Source organism: Elgaria multicarinata, chromosome 5 (genome assembly GCF_023053635.1).
Source record: "Elgaria multicarinata webbii isolate HBS135686 ecotype San Diego chromosome 5, rElgMul1.1.pri, whole genome shotgun sequence".
In the NCBI taxonomy this organism is placed as follows: domain Eukaryota; kingdom Metazoa; phylum Chordata; class Lepidosauria; order Squamata; family Anguidae; genus Elgaria; species Elgaria multicarinata.
Window position 1 is genome coordinate 100394924 of NC_086175.1, and position 26963 is coordinate 100421886.

A 26963-nucleotide genomic window follows, 5' to 3' on the forward strand; every position below is an offset into this window, starting at 1 on the left:
AATTCGTAAATATCTCCTTTCCAAAAGAGCTGATGGTAAAACGTTGGAACAGGCCAGAGTAAGGGCTCTGTAGTATTTGGAGATTTCATGGGTGTAGAGATAGTATGTGAATGCTGCACAAGTTTGGCATGGTGCATGTGGTGAGGCAATTTAACCATTGCTCTTTGCCATGTGACTCACTGGCATAAAGAAGGGCTTGATGGTAGAATCTTACCATCAGTAGCTAATGTGTAAGTTGTGACTTTTATGTAGAAAGTCAAAGACCATAGCTAGACCTAAGGTTTTTCCTTGGATCATCCAGGGGTCAAACCTGTTCATCTAGGTGACACACAGGGGATCCAGTGCTCAGGCAGGGGCGAACCCTGGATGATCCCAGGATAAACCGTAGGTCTAGCTGTGGCCGAAGAGAAGAAAAGTCTGTGCCATTATATGCCATGATCCTCCTTGAGTAAACAAAAAGAAATAGAGGTGATAATAACATGCGAAGGCGGGGGACGGGACAGTGCAGGAGCAAGGTTCACTCTCTTGAGTAACTCCCATTAGAATATCTAATGTTTGTATGAACCAGGATTAGCTCCAGGTTTAAAGGAGCCCTCTGGTGGGCCTCTTCCTCCACTTTTGTAAACCACCCAGAGAGCTTCGGCTATGGGGCAGTATATTAATAATAATAATAATAATAATAATAATAATAATAATAATAATAATAGTGTGCCCTGGTTAGCTTAATTGGCAATCGTGGGCATCAGCACTCTGAGCAAGTTGCTGGGTCTAGCTGCCATTTTAATTTCTCACAGAGCCTCAAAGCAATGCAACATTAGGAGACATTGTGGAAAATTGAAATGGGAGCTAGATTGAAAGGGGGCAGGATGGTGCTGGGCCCTGCCACTTGCCCATGGATGACAGGTGTTGGCTCCAGCCGTGATGCGAACGCAGCCAAGCCAAAACCAAAAAGAAATCTCAACTTCAGGCTGCTACACGTGGGAGGAAGAGTTGAGTAAGACAAAGTCCAGTCAGTTACGTAGCAAGAAAGGATGCTTAAGTGCTCCCATTGTTTTCCTCCTGTTTCTAAAAGAAAGCAGACTATTTTTAAGAACTCCCGGGGCTGTTGTTATGCACATCTGCAAAACTATGGTCAGCTCCAGGTTCCCAATCTGGTCATGACCCAAACTGGCCTGAGCTTTCCTAGCAAGGGGCTTAGCCTTGCCAAACCAACTGAGATGACCTCATATTCATGGGATTTCATAAAACGATAAATGATACATTTATTCCCTTTGAGCACAGAATTTAAACTCATGTGTCTGTATGGAGTGTGGGGGGTACATTGCTTGCAAAAGGAGGGTGGCAGAAAAAAATGGGACAAGAATTCCAGAATTTAGAACGAAATATATAAAATCTAGAAGAGGTAGCTGGAAGTCCTTTTTGATCAGGTTTTCTTTTCCCCTCTAAAGGGGAAGTAGGAGGGTGTGGTACGTGGGCTCATTTTAAGAAGACAATTTACAATATTGATAATAAACAAAAAATAAATACTACAAAATTCATCCCAAAGGGTTTGGTAAGGAAGATATTTGTGGAGAAGGGTGGTGGTTATTGACAGAAATTCTAAGGCTGTCACCTCCTTTCAGATGCTCTATAAATGCCGTGGCAATCCCTAGCGTGCACAATTTTCTAATGTTTGCAAGCAGTGATCTCTGTTCTGCTGTGGTTAATGTTAGCCTGTGGCCTGACCCCACCCCATTTTTTCACAACTGCATCCCGGCTTGGACTGATGCAGCCAGTGGCATCCTTGGCAAAACCAAGGCCCTATCTAAACTACAGTTTTATACCACTTTGAAGTTTCATTGCTTTCCAACCTTTTAGGTATCGCTAGATTTCCTCCTGATCCCTCACAGAACTCAGTAGTGCAATTTGGAAATTTAGATATCACTATATATCTTTTAGAAACCACTAATCTTTTACATAGTTAATCTTTATCTAATCTATATCGATGTCTAGTATTTAATATCTAATCGATATTGATATCTAATCTTTTGGATATCACTATATATCTTTTAGATATCACTAACCTTTTACATATCTAATATATTTGCAAGTGTAGGAGGCAAGGAGATAAAAAGACGACGCAACTATGGATTGAAAATCCGGCTACATTTATTGAATTAGATCTGCAAAGGGGGATCCCTGGGTGGCTACTCCACTACACTGACACTAGCCGATCAATGTAATCAGGCAAAACATTCTTTGCCTGCTGCATGTCGAGTACAGAGTCAGCACTGCTCAGGACTTCCACATTTGGGGAAAAGGGGGACATCCCCATCACAAACCCCATAAGTCGTGTAACACCAGGTTTGTGAGGGTGATGGCCCCACAGGCAATCCTTATCCTCATACTGGGACCACAAAACCCTCAGCTGGAGGTCCTCAGGCATCACCTGTCACCACCAACCATGCCTCAGAATGATCTTCATCCCTATCCGGACAAGTTAAGCCCCCACCCAGCCCAGCATACAGAGAAAAGAGAGGGAGAAACACTTCAAGGAGGGCCCCATAAGCTCCTCCTCCAGCAGATGGTCCCACTGAGTCCCACCAATGCTGGGGCTCACCTGCGCATCTCCTCATTCCCCCCCACCCCCGCAAGAGCCCCACCCCCACCCGTGGTCAGGGCATATCTATATTTGTATCTATATCTAATCTGTTAGGTATCACTAGATTCCCTCTTGCTTCCCCACTGAACTCAATAGTTTGGTAATTTTAGATGACGGATTTAACAGCCTTACGCCCCCTCTCCCTTTAGATGGCAGTGTACTTTCACTAACTTCAAGATGTGGTAAGCCAGTGCTGCTGCATTTGGGGGGCTTCCTGCTCATTCTGCTGAGAGGGGCCCTGGGCTTCTGCCCCAAATTCTTGTCATAATGGCACCACCGGCTGAACTGCAGTTTCTAGTGTTCCCAGACCAAAGGGGAGTAAAAACCAGTTTCCATCTGCATTATGGATATATCCTTCAGCAGGGACAAACTATGCCATTCTGTTCCACTTGCTTTAAACTGACATAATCCTTTTATTATGTATCTTTATAAGCCTTATATGACCTTTATATACCCAGCAAACAGTTAGCTATTTGAGTAGGTTGTTCAATACTTTCCTTACTCGCTCATAATGAAATTCCTGGAAGTTTAACTAATGACTTCAGTGGAAAATGGGGGTAGGCCAATCCTGCAGGCTTTTGTAAACCTGCATTAATGTTTCAGCAACTCCATTTATTTTTATTTCTCTTTTCTCATCTCCAGTGTTTGCAGCAACATTACACAGATCACACGCCTACCTTTTGCCTCTCAGTTGTCTCACAACACACAAGGACAGATCGTTGACAGACAAATTATTGCTAATCTCTAACATACAAACTGGATTCTAACTAAATTCCATTGAAAACTGAATGTTTGGTACATTTCCATGGCATGGTTACTAATAGATTTTATTGTGTATTGATGTTTTAGTTCTCTGATGGCTTCAGGTCAAACATTTACTGACTTAGGCTGCAACTCCAAGGCATTTGCTCATCCACTCTTATGGCTCTCTAACTTTAAACCAAACTTGGACTGGACATCCCATCAAGTAGAGGAGGCCTTTAAATAGAGACTGTCCTCTGGCCACCCGACTGGCCAACTGTCTCCATGAACACTGTTCACCCAGGGACTGCACAGAGGACTATCCTTTGTAAAGTATGACACATTGCTACTCTAGGTGCAGGCTCAAACAGCAGGAACCTTATAGCATAGGGTGTCCAGGTGTCCTACTTTGCAGAGTGCAGTTCTCTATTTTGAAGAGCTGGTAGAGGACAGTCCTCTAGTTGACTTACTACCCATCCCAAGTCTGGTTTAAAGTCACAGAACCATAAGGAGGGAGAGCAGCAGGAGCCTTGAAGTTGCTCTTCAAACTCTTAGCACCTGGACAGCAGACTAAGCAGGCACACAAATCCACTGGTCAGTTTGCTCCCCTATCATGAGATGTATTGCATTTCTATTTAAATTATCACAATTATTTCTAATTTGCACCTCAACATATACATATGCAAATGTTATGCAAATTGCTATCCCCTTCTCTCCTCTTTTTTGGTGATGCAATTCCTCTTTCTTGGCAATACCTAACAAAGGTTGCCCATGGCAACAGTTTCAGTTGTGCTGTTCTCTTTGAACAGTTCACGTATATTCACCTGAAACATTGCAGAAGGGAAAACTTTCTGCTCTGACATTTCAAACATTCTTTCAGTCATTTATCCTGGATTCTGAACAACCCTTTCAGAGCTAAGCACCCTGGCAGACTGCTGCTGCTGCTGCTGCTAGGGATTGCTTAATTCCCCTAGAAAAGAAGAGGTGTTGTTGTTTAAATAAAGTAGCTACTGTAATAGATTTGCTGATATGTTAAGAGCATTACCGGATCGGGAGTTAGCTTTGGGAAGCAAACCCTGGTAAAATACTGACAAAAATTAAACATTCCGCCACTGAAAATGCAGAAGAACATCATAAAACACAATGATGTGACTGATCAGATAAGGAGGAGGACAAAATGGACCTATTAAAATGTCTGGCTGACGAAGATGTATTACGTTGCAGTGGAAATGTGTGTAGCGCAGCTAATTTCCACAAACTTTTACAGCCTCAAATATCCTTTCCGTGGGCTTAGATATTTTCCATTTTGGGGTTTCCTAGGGGGCAGGAGACTCCCCTACTTTTCCTCCAGGTTGAGCTGCAGTATTATAATATCATATCCATGGGCAGGAACTATCTGGAGCTGAAGATGGCTAACTTCTGTCTACTCAAGTTGATTCTCATAGGTAGCCAGCTGCTGTAAATCAATATGAGTGTAGAAAAAGCCACACAGTCATTGAGTACATGCACTCAGCCATGGCTGGGACATGACATACAAAACCCAGAAAGAAATGTAATGTTAATTATGGACTATATCCATTTCTTTAAATGTTTTTCTTTTCATTTGTAAGCAAGTTGGCAAACTTGTTACCACAAAGTATGATTTCCAGAGGGTATTTTAAAAAAAAAAGTTCTGTGGGGTACATTTGGCACATGGATTGCCAGTCAGCCATCCATGATCAAGGATATGGAACAGGGCACCCGAAATACCAATGTAAGATTGGGGCCACCTGCTGATTCATAACTCCAGGTGCATAAGCTTTATCTACCTACCGTATTTCTTCGATTCTAAGATGCCATCGATTCTAAGACGCACCCCATTTTTAGAGATGTTTATTTGGGGGAAAAGGGCATCTTAGAATCGAAGAAATACTTCCCTCACCGCCTAGCCAACCTCCTCCCCCCCCCGCGCTTTCTTCTAATGGTTGTGTCCTTTTCTTTTTTCCCTCTGTGAGAGAAGAAACTGCCGTTTGCGCGGGAAGAAGGGGGGACGTTGTAACAAAGAGTAAACTTAACTCTCCAGTCCCCCTCTTTACTTGTCTGTGCATCAGGGGACATGTGAGTAAGTCCCATGGAAATTGATGGGACTTACGAATAAATTTGCCTAACAAAAAACCAGGTGCTTACCCAACCAGCTCCTCCTCGCTCGCATGGCTCGAGGCTGCTGCAGGAGCTTCCTCTTTTCCTCTTACCGTATTGCTTCGATTCTAAGACGCCATCGATTCTAAGATGCAGTCCATTTTTAGAGCTGTTTATTTAGGGGAAAAAGTGCATCTTAGAATCGAAGAAATACGGTAAGTGAAATAATTCAGGCTACTTTCATGTGACAACACCAGGCTGCTTCAGGAAAATGTTCTGTCAAATGTGTTGGTTCACTTTGTGGTACGACGACAGTCACGTAGTGGAGTGTTCCGGGTGCCCAGTTCACAGCTTTGCAGAGAGATCACCGACACTCACTATTTCTCCATATTGTTACAGAATACACAAAATCAGTCCAGGTGCAGCTCTCAGGTTGGGATTGGTAGACCTGGGGCATAACTTTGCAGTAGGCTGATGCTTTAGGGCCTACTCCAGCTAGCTGGCTCTGAGCACAGTCCCTCTCATGTCCTCCTCTGGCTGTCTCGTTCCTCCCCCCCCTTTTTATTTTTCTTATCTGTATATGTGGAGCTTTGCAGATACAGATTCTAAATTTAGAAAAAAAGAAGGAGAAACGTTCCCATTCCTCTCCTCCCCCCCACCACAGTTGTTGTTGTTTTCTTTTTCAGATTCGCAGGGCTGGAAAATTCGCACTTGCCTTCCTTCCCATGCAGATGCTGGGAAGAACCGCAAGTGCGGGTGCAAGGCACCTCGTGGCGCCAAATCACCACTGTAAAGACAGGGGCTAGCTCTGGTCCTGGAGGGTAAGTCTTCCACCTTGGAGTCCCTGAGGTCAGTGGCTGGAGCTGGTGTAATAGAACTGAACCAGACATGCAAACCTCTGTCAACCAGACAAGGGCACAAGTTAGCCTACTTCTCCAAACATTTATTCAACCCCGTTTTAAAACCATCCAAATCGGTGGCTGTCACTACATGTTTTGGTAGTGTGTGCCATAATTTAACAGTACACTTTGTGAAGAAGTACTTCCTTTTATCTGTCCTGAATCTCTCAATGATCAGCTTCATGGGATGACTCTGCGTTCTAGTACTATGAGAGAGGGCAAAACATGTCTCCCTATCCACTTTCTCTACACCATGCATAATTTTTTATGCCTCTATATTGCTCACCGTTCCCCTAAGCTAAACCATCTCAGCTGCTGTACCCTTTACTTATAGGGGAATTGCTCCAGCCCCTTGACCATTCTTGTTGCCCTTTTCTGCATTTTTTCCAACTGTACAATGTCTTTTTTTTTTAGGAGAAGTGACCAGAACTGTACGCACTATTCTGAGTGTGATCACACCATAGATTTGTATAAGAGGAGTAAGATCTTGGCAGATTTATTTGCAATTCTTTTCCTAATGGCATTTGCCTTTTTTACAGTGGCCTCACACTGGGTTGACATTTTCCTTGAGCTGTCCACCACAACCCCAAGATCTCTTTCTTAGTCAGTTACTGCTAGCTCAGATCTCATCAACCTTATACATGAAGTTCTGATTCTCCCCCACCCCGCCCCAACATGCAACACTTTACACTTCTTGCCATTGCAAGTTTTGATCTTTGGCAACAAGCCACCGAATAAGACTGGCTTGTATAGTAACCAACTCCACAGTCCTCAGAATTAATCAATGCACAGAGTCCAAAGGGTGGCACATCATTTCAAATGCCAACATGTAATGGTAACTAGCCCTCAGCAGGCTGCTTCTTCTCTCAGTTTCCATATGTAAACAATCCAAAATGTTTCTTGGCTGTTTGGCCACTTATATAGTCAATATGCTGTCATGGGAATGCTACCATAGGCCAGCAATTTGAAATTTAGACCACTTCAGTCTCCTGTTCTTTACCTGCAGGCAAGTTGACTGATGCATTCTTGGCATGGATTGCTAACGTCTCTCCTTGAAGGTTCCTTAAAGCAAGGCATCAGATTTATGGATATGTTCTGCCTCTCTTCAGAGGCTCAAATTTAGAGCAAGGCAGAGCTTCTGCACATCCCCTTAATTCTATATCTCAAGAGAATGCAACATGAAGAAAAGACAACCTGGAACCAACCTTGAACTGCATCCTGTTAATCCACTTCCCTAATGAATACACAAAAGACAAACTGCGGAGTTTGGATTTTTCTCACCCTGGTGAATACAGATGCTGTCAATGTTTTTGGCAATGTATGTTGTTAAAACAGCTGATATGACAGGAGTCTCCAAACTGGATACTTTACAGGAAGATTAAAGACCAGTAACAAAACAGAGATATAAGCCTTGGGAGATTTCCCCCCAGTGGATTTCCCACACAGAAGAACACCGCACTCCACATTATAAATAATCATACTGTTTCATGGATTATATAGGCTGTGGGCCACAGACTTTGTTCACATAAAGAGGATAGGACACCATGCAACAACCTTGGTTTCTTGGAATGTGTGAACATTGGGGGTTTGTGGTTAGGTATGTGTTTTTATTCCCATGGCCATATTCAAATATGGGAGACATAGGAGGGTTGTATTGGCTGGGGTACCTGAATAATGTTTCTCTATTCAGTGATAGAAGAATTATGCATGGTGTGGAGAGGGAGGCATTTTTCTCCCTCTATCATAATACTAGAACCTGGGGTCACCAAATGCAGCTGAGTAGTGAAAGACTCAGAACAGATAAAAGGAAGTACCCCTTCACACAGCACATAGCTAAAGTATGGAATTTGCTACCAGAACTTATAGCAATGGCCAGCAACTTGGATGGTTTTAAAGGTCTTAGACAAATTCATGGAGGATAAGGCTATCAATGACCACTAGTCACGGTGGCTACATATTGCCTCCTGTATTAATTCTCGATACTAGTTGGTGGAGAACACAAGCAAAAAGATAATAACGTGCTCGTTCTGCTTTTGGCCTTCCTATAGGCATCTGGTTGGCTACCGTAGGAACAAAATGCTGGACTAGATAGGCCTTTGGTTTGATCCAGGATAGCTCTTCTTATGTTTTTAGAGCTCTTGACCCAGTCATACCTTCTGTCTGTCTGCTAGTTTTAGAATGAGTGTAAAACTGGAACCACAAGACTCAGCTGTGTTCTTACAACTAGTAAAAATATCATCTGTCAGGCCAGCATCTTGGATTAAAACCCAGGGAATTTTCTGGGAAACACCTCCCCTCAGGCTTTAAAGCAGACAGACGTTTCTATGGCTTTTTCGGGACATCAGTGTCTCTTGAGTCTGGACAATAATGATGCTGTTTAGCAACCTGGCAGCTGTTCTTATATTTAAACATTTGTTTTTGCCGATTGGCTTCAGAGTAGCAGACACTCAAGCCCCTACAGAGTTATCATGATGAAAAATATTGGGAAGGCTTTGTTGGGGGTTGGTTGGTTAGTTTTTTTCTGGTATACAACGTTAATGGAAAAATGTGTTATTTTAACAGGGTCTTAAATTCATGATTGATCAAAAGTTGTATAATATTTGCTACTGCAACCTATAATAAAATGATGCCATTGGAGACTGAAATATGGAAAAAATGAACTTTAGTTAACATTGTGCAACTCTTACTAGTATTACTTTTCTCAAAATGGCTGCTCTCCTAGGGTCTGTCTTTATGGCACTGCGTTGGCACCGCCTCCCTCAAAACACCACAGTTTTCCTCTCCCAGTGTGGTGGCAGGTACTCCTGACCGCAAGGAGGGACTGTGGGGTTTGCTGTGGCCATCTGGGAACCAGAGCTGCTGCTCCCAGCCTCTTCTTGATGGAAGGGGACCAATTGCCAGTTGCAGTTCCATCAGAGACTGTCTCAGGATTGCCCCCAGATTGGCCCCAGAGTGATGTCAGAAGAGCCATATTGATGTTGGTCCAATTGAAAAAGTCAGGGTCAGTCCCTGATTTTTTCAATCCGCAGCTTCGCAGGAAAGCCCTGTGGTACCTGCAAAGCTGTGTCTGCATTGTATAACTGATGCAGCGCAGATCTGCAGCCACTGTGGGGCTTTCCCTGCGTATAGACAGCCCCCTAGATTTCAATAACCTGCTGTTGTTCTTAGCACTGCTTCCCTCCGTGCAACCACTCATGGAGCACATTAGTTCCCATTATCATCATAGGCTGTGATCCAGAATGTATGAAAGTGTTCATTTAAACCCACGGTGGGTTCCAGCAGGGGGAATTGGCCGCTGGACCCCCAGAGATTGTCCACCCCTGATTTAAATAAAGAATATTAGAGAATAATATAAGAAAATGAAATCATTGGGCAGATCGGGGACCATCATTAGTTGTTGTTATGTCAAGCTCTACTTTTTAAAGTGAGAATTGCTTTACTTCATTAGAACATAAGAGGAGCCATGCTGGATCAGACTAAGGTTCCATCTAGTCCAGCACTCTGTTCCCACAGTGGCCAACCAGCTGTCAACCAGGGACCCACAAGCAGAAATGGCCTCCACAAAAAATCAATCAAGTTGTCAGTCCCGGGCATTTCTTTTAAGTGTGGTAGACAGCTGTTGGCACTGCTGCATTGTGCTTGATAAGTGGGAGAAGGCTTCATGAACTGCATTAAAAGATCTACATACAGGAAAAGCCATTTCAGAAAACTCAGATTTAAACTACATTGAGTTTGAAACATAGTTATTACTTCTTGAAGTCAATATATAGTTCAGCTTCCAGACCATTTCACTGTTCACAGCAGTAGTTCCAAGGTTTTTTTTTAGGGGCCTTTGGGCAAGGCACTCTCAATGGACCCTTTTTCTCAGGGAGCCTCCCTTCTCACCCCCTCTTGCTCCTCCTTCTCCTCCTCTTTCTCATCATTAGTGCCATGTGCTTTCTAGACAGGCAGAGAGCGAGTGACCAAGTAGGCCGTGTCATTTACTGCTCCTCCTTCTCACCAACACCATGGTCTGGGCCAGAGTGAGAGAGAAGTGAACAAAGAGTTTGCAATGGTGAAGAAGAGGAGCAACTTCGGGAGGCTCTTGTCAGTTGGCCCCTGCTGGGGGTGAGCTTTTGGCAGGAGCCCAACCATGCCCACACTTGATGCCAGTCCTGATTGTCCAGACCAAATGCTTTGTAGTTCAGTTACTGGGAGAATCATGTTCTGCTATGCATGTTTTAGGACGTTGCAGTGTTTTTCCTTTCTTTTTCTCTTCTAATTGGTTATCTGCATTTGTCAGATGCGATTCTTAGTAGTCAAGGCTTCAGATTATATTCATTTCGATTTTCTTAAGAAGGAAAGGTAGAGGAAAAGGAGCTATGATATATCCAGTGTCAATGGATAAAATAAATAGTTTTATTGTCCCACTTTTAACACATGTATTGTAATGGCCATTGGCTACAAACAATAAAGGAACTGACTCACATATGTATGCTTCATCTTCTGTTGGTGTCTTTTAATTGTGTGGGCAGTGCTTAATTGGGTCCTGTTGGTGAAGGGATGAGAACAAATAGACACACAGGCATAGCTGGGATAATAAATTGGCCACAACTTTACTGACTTACTTAAATAGGCTTGGCAGTGGCAAAGTCATCGGCCCGCCCGCTTGCTGACCAATCCCCCTTCCTGGCTCGCATACAAGGAGCACTGGTGGTGGGTGGAAGGGGCCAAGGGCACACCACAGCACAGACCGCTAATGTGAACTCATTTTCATCACCACAGTTCCAGCCAGCTCACAGCCCCCATGCAGGTCTGGTCTTGATGACATGTCCCTGAGATCTTTTACGGGGTTACAATAATAATAATAATAATAATAATAATAATAATAATAATAATAATAATAATAATAGAATAAGAGAAAAATATACACTACTGGCTATGGAAGTTAAAGAACTATGGCAACAAGAAAAAGTTACAATTAGTCACATCACTCACCGCCATCACTTCAAAAACTACACAGAAAATCTTCAGAATCTGGGCCTACCAAAATACATCCACACCAACATCCAGAAAGCAGTTATAATTAAAACATGCTCAGTAGCCAGGAAATGTCTGAATCAGTAAAAGACAGCATGACTTGGCAAAGCCCATCCTGTCCGTCTAGAAAAACTACCACAAGTGAGAAAAGAGAGATGATGACGGTGGTGGTAGTGGTGTTGATGATAATTGAATAATTTGATTCTATTTGCATTTTTCATCAGAATCATTAGAGGGGAGGGATGCTATTGTTATACACCTGTAATATCTATAGGTCTTAAAGAATGGTTGAAAACCCTTTAAAACTGGTATTCAAAATTATCTTTTAGAGCTAGCAGTAGCAGATGTTTTGTAGAATAGTCTATCAAGTGCTGCTTATTCCCATTAGTTTTTTTATGGCCTGAATAGCTTCCAAAATTGCCTGTTAGTTGTGTCCCCATCGCATGCAAGCATAATTTCTGTCTGTGCAAGTTCAAATTATACAAAGAACCTATTGTATTCCGCTGTGTTAAAGCTGGCTCTCTCCGGGTAAATATTTGGGAAATCCTTAAATGCTTCAGTTGTCAACATTTGCTAATGTTCTCCTTTTCCCCAGACCCTTTCCTTAATCGTGTATATGACCAACAGATTGTGTATAATTTGTTACTAAACTGCAGTGATCATTGCGTTGTTTATTTATTTATTTAATTACATTTATATACCACGTCAAAGCCGAAGCTCTTTGGGCAGTTTACAAAAGTTAAAAACAATGAACGTTAAAACAGAAATACAAAATTTTAAACCACCAAAAGTATAAAAACAATATCCATTTAAAACAACTATTCTCGAATCAGTTAAAAACTCAGCATATGCTGTTAAATGCTGTTAAATACATGTAATTGCAGAGATTCTGGGTAACCATATATTCTTTGCATCTGTTCATTCTAGAGTAGGCATATTAAAGTAAGATTCTATACCCAGTTTCCTGGGAATTCAGTGGGACTTACTTTTGAGTAGACATGTATAGGATTGTATAAATTTCCTTTATATCACCATTCTATGCATATTTACATCCAGTAAGTCACACTGTATTCAGTGGGCTTTGCTACCAAGTAAGTGTCCATGGGATTGTAGCCTTATACATCACTTTCCATTCATCCCTGTGTCAAGATGCCTACAGATAACATGGTTTATTTATTTATGTATTTATTTATTTATTTACAATATTTATATACGGCTCCCCATTCAAGAATTTTGGAGCAGTGAACAAATAGGATAAAAGAATAAAACAGAATAAATACACCTTAACAATACATTTTTAAAAGAAACAAAGGGCAAATAAAACTGCAGCTAGTCATTAAGGGAAGGCTTCCTGGAACAACAACATTTTCAGGAGGTCCTGGAAGGAATATAAAGTTGGCACTTTGTATTCCATAGGAAGGGGGCCACCCCACTGAAGGCTGTTCTCCTGGTGGACTCCAACTGGACTAGGGATTGAAGTACCCTCCTTGAGCCCACTCGTGGTCTGAGTTGAGTCCCCCAAGTCTGTTGGATATGCTCGGCATCTTCTCCCCCAGTCCGCAGGCACTCCTCAGGCGCTCGCATGGTTTTTTTTAGGAGTGAGCCCAAAGTGCACAGATTCGGAAATATGTGAAACCCATAGTGGGCCCAAAAGTGCGCAATTTTGAACTTGCACAGTTTTGGAATCGGCGGAGTTTCAGATATATTTGCACAGTTACCATTTATCATTGTGGAAACCATGGAGAGACTCAGGCCTTAGCTAGGCCTAAGGTTTATCCCGGGATCATCCCTGTTCATGTAAATGATACACAGGGGATCCTGGGAGCAGGCAGGGACAACCCCGGGATGATCCCGGGATAAACCTTAGGTCTAGCTAAGGCCAGGGACAGGAACCTTCCTGGGGAAAACCAGAAAAACATGCCTGCATTCGGATAATAAGTGTGTGGGAGTGGGCCATCTTATTGTAGGGCTAAGTAATCCTGCCTGTGTGTAGGTTGTGTTTATGTAGGTGCCTTACACACACCTATTGAAAAATGGAACTTCCCTTGTTTTTCAAACAAGAGTCTGTTTTTGGAATGGGAAGCTGACCCTGAGAGAGATGATGATTCGTTCAGCCTGATGTTTTGAGGCAATCTTTTGTTTTGCACTGACAGAGGATCCTCCAGGGGGGGACCAGCCATACATTTCATGCAGTGTTTTTTAATTACAGATTAATACAAAAAACATAATGGAATGGACTTATGCAAAAGTGGAAAGGAACCAAAATAGACTGATCCTTCTTCCCCTACTCACAAGCTATCTGATCTGATCCTTCCTGTCTACCCCATGTCTTATCTTTCCCTGTTGTGTTATTGTAATGAAAGCATTGGAAGAGGAGAGCTCCTGTCCTGTCCACTCCCCTAAATTGGCCTAAAGGGGCATCCACATGGACAGCCAAGTTTGCAATAGAATAATGATAGCAAATTTTTTAAAAATGCATCTTTTTAATCCCACCCTTCATTTAACATATTTTAATATTATCAGGATCAACCATGTTCTTGATATATTATTGTTTGTTTTTGAACTTTTATTAATATTTAATTTACATTTAAGAAAAATGAAACATTATTATTATTATTATTATTATTATTATTATTATTATTATTTTAAACCCGACATATTTTTTTGTACTATTTTTGACTGGCTTTCAATTTTGTTTTCTTTTTGGCTTTTTGAAAATGCCAGCATGTTTGTTTTAATATTGTGTCATCACTTTGTTCTTTTAAGGTCTGAATTACAGCAACTTCAAAGGGAATATTAATATATGTAGTGAAAGTCATCATCCTGTTTCTTTTCTTTTAAAATGATTGAAAAATATTTCAATCATCATCATTTTGGATACAAGTACTTTGGAGATCTGATCTGGGATCTTCTGCCGATTCAATCTGAAATTCTGCATCATTTCCCTGTTTTAGTGGATACTTAATTTGTTACTAGTGTAGATCACTCTGTACTGTCAGAGCTGGCTCAATATTCCCCACCCCTCCCGCTGTCCTACATAAATTAAATGTTACTGTCCCCACACCTACCCTGCATCTTCGCATATGCTGAGCTCCATAACAATAAGCACATTAAAAGCTCAAAATAGTCGACTGGGATCAACTATTTTCTCATTGTTACTTCCTCCTCATTGCTTTGGGCAGCTGGTAGAGATCAGAAGACTCTCATCACATCCTCTGAAATGCAGGGATATAGCACGGAGCTCATGAGCTTCTAAGCTGTCTCTGTGCAGCTCTTCCAAATAGCTTTCTCATTCCAAGACATTTACATAGCCGAGGCAGGAGTCCTTGGAATTTTGGCACCCTAGATGGTTGCCTAGTTTGCCTTTATGGCTGTCCCGCCCTTTGGGCTATTATAATTAGATGGAAAATTCAAGACATGTGGCCTTCACAAATGGTTTTTTAAAAACAAAAACAACACACATTTTGATAAACACTTTAGCTCCGGTTCTGCTAAAGCATTATTTCAGGCTGCCCACATAAGTAAGAGTAAATTCCACTGAAGTCAATGGGATTGACTTCTGAATAAACATCCTCAGAATTGTGCTGTCAGTGAACTAACTTTAGACTTATAGGTAACTACTGTTACAGATGTAGGAGGTTACACATGCAGTCTAGTATCTTGCAGAACTGAGACCTCTGTTTGCAAATATATCTGTACAATGTTATGCAAATCTGTCTGCCTCTGAGCTTACCCTCTTCCTCCTCCTCCTCCTCCTCCTAGCACTGGCGAGACAGGGAGTGTTGGGAAGCTGAGAGCAAAAGGAAGATAATAGGCTGAGTTTGGGGAAGTGACAAGCTTTCACTTGGGAGACAGCTTCCACATGTCCTTTCTTCATTGGAATTGCAGTGGGGGAACAACCATAGCATTGTCTAGCCGTGTGAGGCTGAGCATCTTTGTGATGGTTGTAAATGATAGGCTGGTTTCTTCTCTCATTTCACACTTATCTGCATGATTACAAGCCCACCATTAATCAACAAGCTTAGGCTAGTTCAAACTGTCCCCTAGCAGTTGAATGGGCTCAGAATAAGGTACTTTCCACCCACCCACCCAAATGAAATGAGAGGGGCCTTTTAGTGGTGGCATCCTGGTTCTGGAATGCCCATGTCAGAGAGGCTCGCCTGGGACCTAAGTTGTGATCTTTTTGATGACTGGTGAAGGGCATTTTATTTCCCCAGGATTGTTAGTATTTTTCATCTGTTAGTATGTTTTAAGATCCTTGCACTGCTGTTGGATTTTATTTTGTTTGTTTGTTTGTTTAACTCTGGCTTTATACTGTTGTAAGCTTTGTTATGTTTTTATATTATGTCTTATTTTATTATGCTATTGTGTTTCATGATTTTAATTTTTGTTTTATGAACTTCCCAGAGAGATTCAGCTATTGGGCAATATGGAAAAGTTAAGTAAGTAAATAAGGCATTCACATGCTCGGAGGGTTCCAGGGCAAAGAGAAATTATTATGTGTTTAAAACAAAACAAAAACCCACAGGAGCAATGCTTGCTATATGTAATAGGACTGGAAAATCATTAGAGGCACACACAACACTTAAAAAATGTTGATGCACCACTCAGATACCAATTCTTGCATTTCTTTAGCCTCCCACCCTCAACAGTTCCACCTGAAGCAGATCACTTCACCCTCCTACATGGCAGGGCTGGCTCTACCATAAGAGAGCCAGGCCAGATCTACGCCAAGCAGTATATAACACTTCGAAAGAGGTTTGAAAATGGTATATGGGATGTGTTGTGGGCCCCAATAGTTGTCCATAAAGCAGTAGTGTAGATCTTGCCCCAGTGTGGTTTAGTGGTTAGAGTGTTGCACTGGGAGTCAGGAGATCTGGGTTCTAGTCCCCACTCAGTCATGGAAGCTCACTGGATGACTTTGGGCCAGTCACAGACTCTCAGCCCAACCCACCTCACAGGGTTGTTGTTATTTATTTATTTATTTATTTATTTATTTATTTATTTATTTATTGCATTTCTATACTGCCCAATAGCCGAATGGAAGGAGAGGAGAAGAATTAGTGATCTGCTTGGGGTTCCTTAAAGAGGAAAAAAGGCAAGATATAACTCTATATAAACAAAAATGTAAATGTTCGTTCGAAACAGACGTTATATCTCCGAAAGTTCTTCACCGATTGCTTTGAAATTTTGACACAACGTTGCATTCGAATACGCGAGCGTTGTTATGTAACTATGTTCTATATGGGGTCAAAAGTTTGTCTTAAAATTGAAGAAATAGGCCTCCTCAAAACCAGTCCTGCTGATCATTGTGACATCGCCAACCAGTAGGCCAATCCACTTCCTCTGCGAAGCACTGCGACGAGAAATTGCAAATCAGACTGAGGAAGAACGAGCATCAGCAAATGAGAAAAAAAGAAAAAGAATGCCTCAAATACGTGCCAAGGAACCAGCCAAGCAACGTTCAGCCAGACTTGAGGATGCACGGTTGCGAGCACAGCAATCGCATTCTACAGCTTCAGATCTGCTTTGTTCTCAACAGAATGAACGCGACAGGCTGAGAGTGGCTGAAAGACGTCAACGAGAAACAGCACATCAGCGTGAAACACGACTCCGTGGTAAACAATCACACGATTACAATCACCTTGCATTCCGGTACAACCCAGCTGATGATTATAGTTTGAGGTGGCATGTTCTCATCGGCACTATGACTGAAGTGTGCCCTTATTGCAAGGCTCTTAAATTTAATGGAGAAACAAAAGGAATGTGTTGCGCTGCTGGAAAAATTAAACTGCCTCAATTTGGAGAACCACCAGAGCCATTACAAACTTTGCTTGCCGGATATACCGCAGAATCAAAGCATTTCCTATCTAACATCAGGAAATACAACTCATGCTTCCAAATGACGTCGTTCGGCGCAGAAATTATCACAGCTCCATTTATGCCAACTTTCAAAGTCAAAGGATAAATTTATCATAAAGCCGGCTCCTTCCTTCCATTTCAAGATAGTCAACATAAATTCCTACAAATGTATTTCATTGGTGATGGCAATGATGAATTGAATGCACGCTGCGGAATTTATACCGGCATAAAAAGGTCCATCGTTTCAAAACTGCAACAGCTACTTCACGAAAAAAACAATGTAGTACATTTGTTCAAAACAGCAATTGACATGATGCCATCTGATACACACAAGATTGTTATTCATGCTGACAAAACGCCTGCTGGAGAACATGTGCGAAGATTCAATGCTCCAACTATAGACGAAGTAGCAATTGTTATAGTTGGAGATCAATCTTGACAGAACCTTTCAAAGGTGAAGATGTCCTCATTCCTCGCATTCCTATGATTCCAACAGATATGCCATTTCAATTTAAGAGATTGCAATTCCCAATTCGATTGGCGTTTGCAATCACCATCAACAAAGCTCAGGGCCAATCTTTAGAATCGTGCGGTTTAGATCTAGACACAGATTGCTTCTCACATGGACAATTATATGTTGCGTGTTCTAGAGTCGGCAAACCAGACAATCTGTATATCTACACAGACAATGGAACAACTAAAAATATTGTATATTCACAAGCATTGTGAAATTAAACATATTAGAAACATCCGCTTTGTCTTTTCTTTCTTTTCAATTTAACCAGACTGAGCCACAGCAACGCGTGGCAGGGTACAGCTAGTGTAATAAATAAATAAGGTAAGATTACGAAGGCATTATTACTACTACTAAGAATGGTTAGTCCTGCCTACATCTCCCTTCCTGAATTGCCCATGAACTTTTAAACAGAATATAATTTCTATAGAGGCATGAAGAAGCTTAACTTTTGAGTCCGTTGAATGATTCCTGGTGTAAAAGAATCTATTCCTGAATATGTTGCACTGAACAGAAAATGACTTTGTCTTGAACAGTCCATGCAGATCAGCATGGCAGTTCTTGCTGTAGTGCTGGAACAGGCAAAACTATCAGTCACAGCCATAGTGGGGGTTGATAAGATCACCTTGGGAGCATTTCAGCAAGGGTGCAAAAAGTGCAGCCCATGGGCCACATATGGGTCACCAAGCAATTTCTGGCAGCTTGCCATACACCCCCCCATGCATCTGCTATGGTGGTGGCAGTGCAAGGGAATCCCCATACTTGTGGTGTGATGTGTGTGCATGCATGCATGCACACATGCATGTGTGGCCCTCTGGCCTCCTGGCACTGCCTCTAGGCCAAAAAGGTTGTGCACCTCTACCTTACATAGTCAGGGTCTGTATGCACTGCAGAGGCTTAAACAAACTGCTTGCTAAGGCTGTGCATCTTCTGGGAGTTGCATGTGCTTCCCTAGAAGCATAGTCATACGATGTACTAGCAAAAATACCAAGTTGAATCCCTTAATTCCGGCATTTGATCCAAGGAAGAAATATCCCCAGGCTAAGAGAGCTTAGGCCCTGTGCCTGGTAGAAGTCTAATCGCTTGATGACATAACATGACTCAGTGAATGCTTCTGCTCCGCTCAGTGGAACATGTTTGTGCATGGAAAACAAACATCTTCAACTTTATTACCTTCCTCCTACAGTGAACAGGTTGCAAGGTAAATTTATTCCTCTATTCATCTTAAGCAAGCTACCTATACCGTATTAGCACAGAACTGTTAAGACGTGCTTTGGCAAAAGAATGGAATATATAGCAGGAGAGTGGTGGTGGGTGGTGGGGAGAACTTTCTTCTGTTTCATTACAAAAATTAAAAGCACCATAGGGGAGAAGAGCCTCAACATATATATTTTTTTAAAAAAGTTAATATTTCCCAGCAGGAAGAGACAGCAAATGCCGTGATTTCAGACACCCATTTGTTAGTACAATTAGGTTTCATGTGGTGGGGAACAAAATTCGTCCTCATTTCAGAAGCGGTTGTGGCAAAACATGACCAAAAAGTGTTTCCATTCTGCTGTTTCTGCGTCTGGAGATATTCGAAGTAACCCAGGTCCTGACAGTAACGGCTGTCTTCTGCCATCATTTGCAAATGCAGTGCAAATCCCTTTTGTGTGTTTTGTCCTCATTTTGTAATATTTAACCAAATTATATCTCCCTCCTTTTCTTCTTCTTTTGCACCTGGAGAAGATTTTGTTTTGGGATTCTGCTGGGCTAAAGGTCTTGCTCTGGAGTGATTTCTGTCCTTCTTGCCTTATTTTTCTCATGACTAAATATATAACAGAATGCAATGTGACTCATCTGTCAAAAGCTGTTTTAGTGGTTTCCTAGAATTTGCTAAATTGCAACGTGGTTATATAAGAGAGCGTATAGGTTTTATCATGAGCAGTCAGCAAATAAAAGAGACTGAGATATGAACAAATCTACCCTAACTGTAATGTGCCATCAGAAGCTGAGGAATGAAAGGTCTGGAATAGCAACGTGGGAATGAAATAAATGTTGTAATTAATTGTAAATGGCCTAAAGAGAAATGGGCAAAAGAATCAAGAGTGTACTTCCAAATGTGTCTCACCTCAGATATCAATTTTGCAGCAGCTTCAATTACTTCAACAGAACAGTTACACAGTTCAATAATGTCTGAAACCATACACATGAGCAAACATTTTTAACATTTTTCAGAGCTGGCTTTACCATGAGCCACAGTGAACTAAAATGACTCAGGTGGCAGACTGGGAGTGGTGGTGGTTAATTATTATTATTATTATTATTATTATTATTATTATTATTATTATTATTATTATTATTATTATTTACATTTCTGTACCACCCCATAGCCAAAGCTCTATGGACAGTTTACAAAATTGAACTTTCCCTAGCTTCTGTGGTTGCCCACCTACGGTCTGCTGCTGGTGCTTTTGCTGCAATGACACTTTTTATTGCTGCAGGAAGTAGTTAACGACGCTCCTAAAGGGCTCTTCAGAGCGCAGGCCCATGCCTCATTTCATCAGAGCAAGGCATGGTGGGTGAGGTGGCTCTGGAGAGCACCTCCATCACCACTACTTTGCTGCAACAGCTGCAAATAACAGCAGCTTTTGCTGCAACAGTGGCAAATAACTGTTAAACTAAACAGTATTTCCTGCTGTTGTGGCAAAGCAGTGACAGTACAGGCACTCTTTAGAGTCACCTCATCCACAATGCTTCAAGTCTCAGGATGAACCCTTTCCTCAGAATGTGCCATTGAAGGTTGAGATATGTGGCCCCACCTCTTCACTCAATTTTGTGAATGTAGCAGCAGAAACTAGTTTAACTAGCTGGCAGGTTGCGGTGGGGTGGTGGTAGCCCATCTAAGCTGGTACCCCTGTTTCCGTCTCTACATGAGACTTGAAATGAAAATCTGCATATATTAAAAACAGGAATACAAAATACTGGGGATATGGCACATTAGACTAAAGATGACTGGTGTTCAGTCATTCAAGTCCATATAAACTCAAGTATATACAAATGATGAATTATAGTCATAATACACTTCTGTGGTCACTAGCCCTTCCCCTAATGACTATGGGCTTGTTTAGATTATATTTTCCCCAAGCTGAAGCCGTCCATTTCCTGCTCTGCCCATCAGATCCACCTATGGCCTTCTGAACCACTACATCTGGTCATAGTGTTTTCATAGAAAGCCACTGGTGCATAAAATAGAAAGCAAGGCTGCTTTCCAGGGTGGGAGTGGGATACTCTTTGTTCAGTAGTACAATAAATAAAATAAATATAGCAGGGGGTGGGGAACCTCAGCCCTATACAGCCTGCTTGGTCGGGGTCCCAATTCAGTCCTCTAGGGTTTCCCAGAGAACAACACCCCCTTCCCCTGATTGCTGGTCATTTGGTGGTTTTCCAGGTTTTCCAGTTTTTTCCTCATTCTTAAAAGCACTTCTCGTAAAGTTTCGTCACTGGCAATAAGAGCCTTGGTCAAAATATTCACTGAGCGCCTTTAAATGAGCATTTTATAGCACACTCTTTACTGGCCACTCACGGATGTTCATGAGTTATTCTGACAATGCCACCAGCCTCCTGTGTGTCCCCCGCTGCATTTTCCAGTTTTAGCACTAAAAATAAACCTCCAAGAACTTGACTCTTCTAGGATATATTGATATTTGTCAGGTTTTCCTACTGCTTGCAGGCAAAGTTGTACCATAAAATGTCCACTAGAGGGTGCCGTCCATTCAACTGCATTAAGGCAGTGCAGCCCAGGAGGTTGCTGCTCTCTTCCTGCTCTCTTCCTCATGTAATTGCAGCTCATTGCAGAAGCAAAAAAGAAGCAGGAAGCAGAGCCACAGTAAGGGACCGCAATTTCCCCCTGTCTGAAGGAGCTCAAAGGTGATTAGAAGGTAGAACTGTTAGGGAAGGCTGGTGGTTCCAGGTTTGGCAGGGCCGCGATTCCATTCTGGGTTTTAATCACAACCAGTTAGGAGTCTAAAATAGCTATCCAAGGTGCTGAACCCTATCCCCAAAATGGCTCCAGCACCTTGGATAGCTCTTTTAGACTTCTGACTGGCTGTAACTAAAAGCCAGAATGGAATCTCTGCCCCAACTAAACTGGAGCCACCAGTCTTCCCTGAGACCTGTCAGTCGCAAAATGTCACCAGCTCCTTTCCCTCCCCTCTCTGCCAACCCTGGTGCTTTCTTTATATCCAGGGGGAACGATCTTTTCAGTCCTGAGGGACACATGTGATGCTGGGTCAGGGACCGCATCTCCATCCTAGAAGCATCCCCAAAAGGCGGTATATAAATCTAAGAAAGAAAGAAAGAAAGAAAGAAAGAAAGAAAGAAAGAAAGAAAGAAAGAAATCTCAAGGCTAGCCATTTCTGGTTGAAAATTCTATTTGTCTTTCTGAAAATCTACATTCTCAAAAAGGTGTGATATATAGTCCAAACTGAATTTTTTCTTCTTTTTTCCAGGACTTGGTGATAATTTTTAAATCTTTCTTTGCTTTCCAAACTCTGATGAAGAATTCAGGCTTCTGAAAATCATACTGCACTGATCCACAGCTCCATCCATTCCCCAAAGTCTTCATGTAAGTGTACCCAATTTTGGAAATCCAAACTTGTATTCTACAAGTACTAAGCCTGTGTGTGGTTAATTCTAACTCAGGGCACTGTTACAACGGAGTGACACCTGGCTTGACACCAGTGCATGTGAAATGGAACTAGGGTTTTAATAGACCACAAGCAAAATGTGAATCAGCAGTGCAATGATTGATATTTGACAAACAAGTGTTGATATTTGAAAATATAAAATCCAGCTGTTACTGTATCCATCCTTCGGTGAAACACACAGATTCCTTAGTAGGTGGGAAACAGAACAAATAGAGCGAAACTAGACAGTATTTTACATTAAAAGTATTTTTATATTAACAAAGCTGGAGATAATTTTAGGTTGAAAAAAGGGTCAATAAAAGCCAAATTGGGTGGCTTTACCCAGTAGTCCATGAGGATGAACCCTAAGAAACTTCTAGCAGCTTCGGATGGTATGAAATCCTCTTCCTCCAGTGTAGGATCCCACTATTTAATAGCTAAATTCAGGGGTTGCAGGGGGAGAAGAGAAGAGGACAAGAAAATCCTGTTTGGCAAGCAGAAGTCATATATAACAGCTGCAGTCATATATAATTAGCAAGTTCACAATGCCATCTTTATATTGACTTGTAATTATATGATAATTTTAAAAAACAAAGGGGGAAAATCTTACTTGATTATGCCCAACCCTCCAAATCCAGCATATCAATATCTCCTTGTATTGTTTAAATATTTCCAACACATTGGATTATAAGTCTTGTTTATTTTATGAACCAGAGGTCTTTGCAATTTAAGAATGCGCATTTATCATCATCATCATCACCATCATCATCATGTTGGTGATACACAGTGCAGAAGAGAATAGAACAGTATCCTGTTCTGTATTTATTGCATCTTAGCACACCCATCCTTGCATTTTGACTTTTAACAGAAATACTTCAGACAAGTAGACATTAGCTCATAGTACCCATAAGTCATCGTATACTACTATTGTCTATTCTCAGCTGTGACTTTTGGAAGAAATATTTGGTTAGCAAAAGCTTCTTGTATTCTAACCATATAGGAGGGTTTTAAAAAAGAAAGGAAAAAAACTATACTTTTGTTCAGAGACAATTGCAAATCAGTTCTTCAGAATTTTACATTATAGTTATATCTAAATAAAAAATAAAAAATACAGCACTTTTTGAGTAAAAGGTGATGATGGTATGAAATGTTTTCCTGAAATAGCCAGAAGTGTGCTTGAGCTTTGACATTTCGATCTCTCATTTTGTAGGGGGAGAAATGTGATTATATATATATAAAAAATTACTGTATAAGATATTAATAATATTGGCTTGGATCCTAACTTCCCTTAAAGTTCACATTCATGAATTGGGGCTTTCCCACTTCCCCCTTTCCTTGTACCACCCTGAAAATTGTGCTACTGGGGGCTTGGGACCCTTGGCCATAGTGTGGGATGTGGGTGGGTCGGTGGGAAATGAATACAGGGGAGAGAACTAGTGGAAATCCCCCATGCATGAATTGAAAAGCAGCTTAGCAAACAATCCAGTGGTCCTTGGGAGGGAATCCTAAGAGCCACAGGACATAGACCTCTCTGTCTATGAGTAGAGAAGGATATCCATCCTCTCGTGCCACCTTGGTGCAGTGGTGCACCATTGCTTCCCTGCTGTTGGTGCACTGATGGCAGAAAGTGCACAAAGAAGGCACTCTTGGGTCAGGGGAAGCTTTGCATCTGCTGGAACCAAAGCCACCCACTTCCTTGGACACATTCCTGGAATGATGTGTGTGTGTGTGTGTGTGTTGTCTGTTTATATGTTTGTATGTAAATTATGTACAATATTGTGTTTTGAAGTTTTTTAATCATTGTCATTCACCCAGAGAGCTTTGGCTATTGGGTGGTGTAGAAATGCAATAAATCCACCTTTCACCTTCCTGGCATTGGCCTGACAGGGCTTTGGATATGGCAGTTTGCTTGTTAATGCTTTGAGAAGTTGAACAAGCTCAACATAAACTAATTGAAGAAATGAAGTACCAGTGCCATTCATAAGAACATAAGAAGAGCCATGCTGGATCAGAGCAAGGGTCCATCTAGTCCAGCATTCTCTTCACACAGGGGCCGACCAGCTGTAGATGGGAAACCCACAAGCAGAGCATGAGAGCAACAGCAGCTGATGCACATAGGCTTACTGCTTCTGGTACTGGAGGTAGCATAGAGGCATTGGGACTAGTAGCCATTTTATCCTCCATGAAAGAGCATTGTTTAACCCTCTTTTAAAGCCATCCAAATTGGTGGCCATCACCACATCTCGTGGTAGTGAATTCCATAGTTTAACTATGTGCTGTGTGAAGAAGTACTTCCTTTTATCTGTCCCGAATCTCCCACAAATCAGCTTCATGGGATGACCCTGGATTCTAGTATTTTGAGAGAGGGAGAAAAATGTCTCCCAATCCACATTGTATTGGTGCCCTCTCTTTGCAGAGGAGGCTACAGCAGCTCAATTGAAATGAAGGTTAAAAAACACACAAATACCACAAACGTTTGCACAAATATTTCACTGTAAGGAGTAGTGATCTACTGAAATCAGCTTGCTTTATAACATAAGAACATGCTGTTGATGCAGACATCCCCAAAGTTCAAAACTGCTAATCGTAGATGCAAGTTCATCTCCCAAACTTTCAGAATTCCTTCTGTAAGCATTTAGACTCAGTGACCACTGCCAAGGACATTTGTATCCAATAGAAATTCTGATCTCTAACCAAAAGCAACACCATAATTGTCTCCACCAAAAACAGGAGGGGCCTCTTTTGGATTTCCTGTCTCTAAATCCCACCCACTCCCCTCTTCCCTCCCCAAAGCACTGCTGGGTTGCGTTTCAGAAAAATACCAAAAGGCATTAAAGTAATGCAGGTAAAAAGAAGATATGTGCCTTCAATTAGGCAAGGGATTCTCTCTGAAAACATTAGGGATAGCAAAATTGTGTCTGTTGACAGCTTTGAAGACCTAACATTTAAAAAACAACACCACACCAATCATGTGAATTTAATAGTCAGACTTAAGGATTTAGATTTTGTGCTAAAGTAACAAAGTATTCTAAGAATGCATTGCACATGTCTCCTTTTCTTCAGTCTGTCTTGGATTCCTTTGCTGTAATTCACTATGGTATTGGCCCAACTTCACCATCATAAAGTGGGTAGATAAGGGATTTAAGAAAAAATCATGTGGTTTTTTTTAATGTACTGTAATTAGAGAAAAAAAGGTAATGCATCCAAAAATTTGATGCAAATAGAAAACTATATGTAATGAATATTCTCCTTTCAGCCATAAAGCAAAGGGAAAATGTGTAGGGGGGAACCTCAAATGTGCTTGCCCATCTGGTTGGCTTTGATAATGCAATGATAAATGAGCATTTGTGATTTAAGATTGAAGACATGATCCAGAATAAGTTTGTCATGGCCTACAGTGTCATGTATGAGGGAGGTGCCATAGCTCAGAAGGTCTGACATTTTGTGTAAGGTAGTTTCCTATGTTCTGTGGTCTACTGTGATCCTTTCCCTGAATTATGCCAGTTGGATTGGAATAGGATCACATCCAAATCCCCTTGAGGGACACCTAGTTACCCTGCTGTGTGTGGCTGGAGTTCCTGATTCTTTTGAGTTGGTGGACATGTTTGGTATTTAGAAAGAGTGTTGTAGATGCTTTCACAAAATGGCTATCTTTGGTGGGCTTGCCCATTCACAAAATGTCTGCCTTGGTGGGAATGGCCAGTCACATCCATTTTGCAAAGTCAAACTTGTGAAGCTAAAATAATAGTAACAAGCCAATAACCTAAGTACAAGGTGTGGACTAAGCTCAAAAATACAAAAACACTCTTCAGGACCCAGAGTTTACTGTTCCAACATCCATTTTGCATAAGGTAAACTGATGAGGCTCAGGCATTCATTGGAAATAAACATGGTGCCTGAGACCATGCACTGCATAGCCACACACCAGCCTCTTAATTAAAACATTTTAATTAAAAAGGGCAGTATTGGATGGTGTCATTCCACAAACTCAAAGAGCATGAGTTGAGTTCCACTGAATCCTCCCACTGCTCATGCAATTGCCTATTACACTTGTGCAATCATAATGCACGACCACTTGTGTAAACATAACTTTAATTGGATTCTCCTCTTGTGCATAGTTCAGTTTCCAGTTGTCCAAGATTATTTGTGCTTTGGATACTGCCCAAAATCAAAATTCATATCTATCTATCTATTTGACGAGCAAAGATGTTGGAAGGTAACATTGGAAGTATTTGAGGGCATGCTGGTCTGGAAGAAGCTTGATTCTAGCAGGATAATGCTTGTTTTAAGGGGGAAATGGTTGTGGTTGGAGGCATGAAAGAAGGGTTGGAGGAGGCACAAGCAGGTGTTCCCTGAGGATTGGATCTGATTCCTCTATGCTAGTGCAAAGTTTGCACCCAAAATAGGTGTTGTAACTAAAAGCACGTCCATTGGAGTCAATGAAGAGCCAAGGGCGCTCTCCACCTCTCACTAGCTATAGCTTCTGACCAACACAGTAGCCC

The 26963-nt window shown here is 41.6% G+C and overlaps 1 protein-coding gene across 1 annotated transcript in view; it reads left to right on the plus strand.

Moving 5' to 3' along the window:
- COL8A1 (collagen type VIII alpha 1 chain) overlaps positions 1 to 26963 on the plus strand; it is a 120300-nt gene that overhangs the window by 66519 nt on the left and 26818 nt on the right. The window contains exon 2 of the mRNA XM_063127636.1: positions 22285 to 22400. The gene's annotated coding sequence lies outside the window, so the exon portion shown is untranslated. The remainder of the gene's footprint in view (positions 1 to 22284; positions 22401 to 26963) is intronic.